This window comes from Propithecus coquereli, unplaced genomic scaffold (genome assembly GCF_000956105.1).
Source record: "Propithecus coquereli isolate 6110/MARCELLA unplaced genomic scaffold, Pcoq_1.0 Scaffold134, whole genome shotgun sequence".
Classification (NCBI taxonomy): domain Eukaryota; kingdom Metazoa; phylum Chordata; class Mammalia; order Primates; family Indriidae; genus Propithecus; species Propithecus coquereli.
In genome coordinates, this window is record NW_012137636.1 from 5,662,797 (window position 1) to 5,668,066 (window position 5,270).

At 41.1% G+C, this 5,270-nt stretch overlaps 1 pseudogene; it reads left to right on the plus strand.

Annotated features, from left to right (window-relative positions):
- Positions 1-1,080: 1,080 nt before the first annotated feature.
- Positions 1,081-5,270, plus strand: part of LOC105805807 — a 17,332-nt pseudogene continuing 13,142 nt past the window's right edge.

The window sequence follows — 5,270 nt, forward strand, 5'->3', positions numbered from 1 at the left end:
CAAATGCAGGGAAATTACAATGGCTTGAGAAATCTCAAAAAGTTCTGATAGTAGTGGTTTTACAGTCCATACTGAAGTATTGGTAGATCATTTTCTTTTTATGTTGTGTCCTTTTTTTTTTTTGCTCACATGGAAAGGGAATGAGGTAAAATAGTGTGTGGCAGAAATAAGACTGTCTCTTCCAGAGCTGGACTCCCTGCCCTAGGCCAGCCCCCCACCCTCGACGCATCTCCCCACCTCCCCCTCCTCCTCTTCCAGTGGCAGAGGCAGCTCTTTCCTTGCTCCTGCCACTACCGCCTTGAGCACCCCCTGGCTCCACTGAGCCCCAGCCATGCCTGGTACTGCCTTTTGGCAGTAGCTCACACCAGTGCCTGCCCAGAAACTGGTGAACAGGCCAGGGCTGGAGCTGGGCAAGGTGGTCATTAAGAAGTTCCGTAATCAGGAGGTCAGTGTAGAGACTGGTGGAAGTGTGAGAGGCCAAGCTGCCTTTGTCATTCAGAGTAGCTGTGGGAAAATTAATGACACTTTAATTGAATCTCTCATTAGGATCAATGTGTGCAAAACCACATGGTCCACCAGAATGAATGCAGTACTCTCATGTTTTCCATACTCCTGATGAGATAAAAAGGACACGATTCATGGTCCAGTTTCTGCAAAACTTGTAGCCAATCTGTTTGCAGTAGTTGGAGTGGAGCACATCATTGCCAAGGATCGGCACACAGCTCAGGTACAGGGACTCTTCTATATCGCTGTGGATGACTTCCGCGTGGAGCCTGTAGTTCTGTGGGGGATCCAAGAGGATATTACAGACTGGAGGAACTGTATCTTTTTTTGTTTTTTAAATTGAGACGGGATCTTGCTATCCTGTCCAGGCTGGAGTGCAGTGGCTACTCACAGGTGCAATCCCACTACTGATCAGCACGGGAGTTGTAACCTGCTTTCTTTCCTATTTGGGCCAGTTCTCTGGAAATGTGTTTCACTTAAAGCAGGAGGAGCCAAAAAAGTTACATCATTCATGGAAAGATCTAATGTGGAGTTTGCCTTGTTTCACCAAGAGGGGAGAGCCATAGGGTGGATAGGATGTTTCTTGTTGGTGATGCTAAAGATTGGCTGGCCATCCTCGTGGATGACATGCCTGATGTGGCACAATATACCCTGCTGCAGAAAAGCTGCTATCTGCTGGGGCCACTAAGGTTTATGCCATTTTTTATTCATGGAATCTTTTCTGGGTCAACTATTTCCAGAATTAATAATGCTGCCTCTGAGGCTGTTGATGTTACAAACACCTTTCCCCAAAAGGACAAAATGACACACTGCTCTACGATTCTGGTTATTGATATTTCAGTGATTTTGGCTGAGGCAATGCAAAGAGCACAAATCTATCTCTCACCTGCTTAGCCATGTTCTTCTTTAACTCCAGAATATTATAATTTCAAACATCATACTCTGAATTAAAAAAGCTTTTTTTTTACTTTAGAACTCAATAATATATAGAATGGTGAATGTTAAAGCATTGATCTCTGTTTTAAACCTTGGAACTCTAACTTTATGGTTTTAGGAGACTATGGGTAAGGGTACAGGAATGTTTGTTTTGTTCTTAATTGAACTTCTCTCGAATGAGAAATATGTGAGGTTTTTTTTTTTTTTAAAGCGGAGGGGCCCAGGGAGCCCGCGGCCCGGACCTGCTGCGCTCCCCGCCCGCCCCTCCATGAGGTTTTAACTTTTTGCGACAAATAACCTTTACCTTTATTTCTATGATACTTTGGGGTCGCAATCATGTATTATAGTTGTATATAGTTTCCTTCCATAATAAAGCCCCCTTGTGAAAATTCATAGCTTACATACATAGGTTGCCAAAGATAACTTCCTATTAAAGCACTTTGTGCAGAAGTTTACATGTAATGATAACATTATGAACATTTGGGTAAAGTCTTATATGGATTTAGAACATTTCTTTTGAGTGAACATTCAAAAATCATGTAGTGCCTTGAATATTGACTTTCAGGGTGCAAACAAACTAGTTTAGCTATTTTGCTTAATTTGAATCAAACTTTAGCTAAAAACGTCCACTGACCCATTTATTTTCTGGTATGAAACAAATCAGGGGCAATGTAATTATAAGTACATGCAGTTTTATGGATTGCCTCTAGTTTAATGGGGACATCATAACTTTTTAACTACCACTTATAAAAACATACGCTATTGCTATAAACATTTGGGTGCAGATTTTTTTTTTTTTTTTTTGAGACAGAGTCTCACTGTGTTGCCCAGGCTAGAGTGCCGTGGCGTCATCCTAGCTCACAGCAACCTCAAACTCCTGGGCTCAAGCGATCCTCCTGCCTCAGCCTCCCGAGTAGCTGGGACTACAGGCATGCGCCACCATGCCCGGCTAATTTTTTCTGTATTTTTAGTTGTCCAATTAATTTCTTTCTATTTTTAGTAGAGACGGGGTCTCGCTCTTGCTCAGGCTGATTTCGAACTCCTGAGCTCAAACAATCCGCCCGCCTCGGCCTCCCAGAGAGCTAGGATTACAGGCGTGAGCCACCGCGCCTGGCCCAGATTTTTTTTATATAATGTCTTTTTTTCCTTAGGGTAGATGCCCAGTAGTGGGATTGCTGGATCAAATGGTAGTTCTACTTTTAGTTCTTTGAGGTATCTCCATATTACTTGCCACGGAGGTTGTACTAGTTTGCAGTCCCACCAGCAGATAGCAGCACAATTCACAATTGCAAAGATGTAGAAACAACCCAAGTGCCCATCAATACATGAGTGGATTAATAAAATGTGGTATATGTATATCATGTAGTTCTACTCAGCCACAAAAAACAATGGTGAACTAACACCTCTTGTATTATCCTGGATGGAGCTGGAACCCATTCTTCAAAGTGAAGTATTACAAGAAAGGAAAAACAAGCACCACATGTACTCACCATCAAATTGATACTAATTGATCAACACTATGTGTGCATATGGAAGTAACATTCATCAGGTGTTGGGCAAGTGGCAGGGGGAGGGGAGAGGTATATTCACACCTAATGGGTGAGGTGCACACTTTCTGGGGGATGGGCATGCATATAGCTCTGACTTGGGTGGTGCAAAGGCAATTTATGTAACCTAAACATTTGTATCCTTGTAATATTCTGAAATAAAAAAATATGTATATATAGTAAAAAAAAAACACCCATGTGGGTCAGGTAGCCAGGATGTAAATATTAAAAGAAAAAAAAAACAAAACAAAACAGAAAAAAAGAGAATAAAGAATGAAAAAAAAATTAAACCCATGTGGTAACTACTCACACTTACTGGAATTTCTTAGTCTTTTTTTTTTTTTTTTTTTGAGACAGAGTCTCACTTTGTTGCATGGGCTAGAGTGCCGTGGTGTCAGCCTAGCTCACAACAACCTCAAACTCCTGGGCTCAAAGGGCTCAAAGCGATCCTATTGCCTCAGCCTCCCGAGTAGCTGGGACTACAGGCATGTGCCACCATGCCCGGCTAATTTTTTCTATATATTTTTAGCTGTTCAATTAATTTCTTTCTATTTTTGGTAGAGATGGGGTCTCGCTTTTGCTCAGGCTTGTCTCGAACTCCTGAGCTCAAAAGATCTGCCCGCCTCGGCCTCCCAGAGTGCTAGGATTATAGGCGTGAGCCACCGCGCCCGGCCCGGAATTTCTTAGTGTTAAGATTGCAAAATTATGTCTAGCAATAGAACTACTGTCTTTAAGCTCATCATCACATTGATGAGCAAATTCTGACTGCTGTAGTGAGTTACAGATCGAAGTTGGGAGATGTACAGTAATTACTAGTTCTTTGAGATGCATGCTAATATAGCCTTCCATTTTGTTCTTTTATTTATTTTTTATTTTTTTCGTTTTGAATTTTTTATTGTGTGTATATATTACCAATTAAGGCAAATTTTTTTCAAAAGGTAAATGCAAAAATTCAAAGAGCATCCTGGGTCATTTAAATCAGAGAGGAATACTCCTACATATCTCTATAACTCCAAAGGCAGCCCTATATTTAAGCTAAGAAGGCTGTAGAAGACTAGGCAGGGGCTGCTAGTCTGTATCCTCCACTAACTGTAAGCCCCTTGAAGGCGCAGGCTCTTTCTTCACCGTTCTCCCTCCAGGACTTACAGCATAGGGCCTGGCACAGAGCAGGCCACCGTTCACAATTGCGAGAATGCACGAAAACGTGTTAAAGACATTTTACAGAGTTACATTTCGAATGGCTGATTGGGGCCAGGGGTATGAAAATTTGATGCTCTTTTAAAATTGGGGACATAACATCAAACCATATCATTCATTACTTAAACATACGTTGTATTATTATGTGTGACATACAGAATTATGCTTTCAGTATTCTGTTGGAAAAATGTGGTTGTTTAAACATTTTATTAAGTACAGACACCCTCACTTAAGGATGGAGATGCGACCTGAGAAATGCATCATTAGGTGACTTTGTCATTGTGCAAACATCTTGTACTTACACAACCTAGATGGTACAGCCTACTACACACCTAGGCTGTATGGTACAGCCCATTGTTCCTAGGCTACAAACTTGTACAGCCTGTTATTGTACTGAATACTGTAGGCTGTTTTGTTCTTTTACATTGTATATTTGGTGTCTACCCTTCATTTATCCTCAATAATTTTATGTTGTGAATTTCCCTTGAAATAAAGACTGTTCTAAATCCATTAGAATTTACTCAGTCTGATCCTTTATTTTGCTTTTTGATATAAGAAATGAATTTGTTATGAATGTCTCCAATGTATATTTAAACACTGCCCCTTTCTTTGTTTCTTTCTGTATTTGTTTACTCACTCATATGAAACATATTTTTGCCTTTTGTATTTTGAAGTGATAGCGCTCTCAGACAAATGATTGTTTTATCTATAGATTTTACCTGAAAGACATAGATAGGAAAGTGTTAAGAAAAATGTTCTAGTGAGTGCCGATAAGTAAACAGTTGTTTCATTAGGATAATGTTCAAAAATTGCCAAAAGTGATGGCGGGGAAAAGCTCACTGAGGACCATGTTATCCACAATCCTCAGTTTACAACACTTTCCTAAGTGAGATGCCTCGCTGCCTGCACAGCCAAAGGGAAGGGTTGAATTTCGTATGCATGTTGGCTGTACAAGCAAATTGAATAATTCAGATCAAAAAGACAGGTAGGGCCAGGCACGGTGGCTCACGCCTGTAATCTTAGCTCTCTGGGAGGCCGAGGCGGGCGGATTGTTTGAGCTCAGGAGTTCGAGACCACCCTGATCAA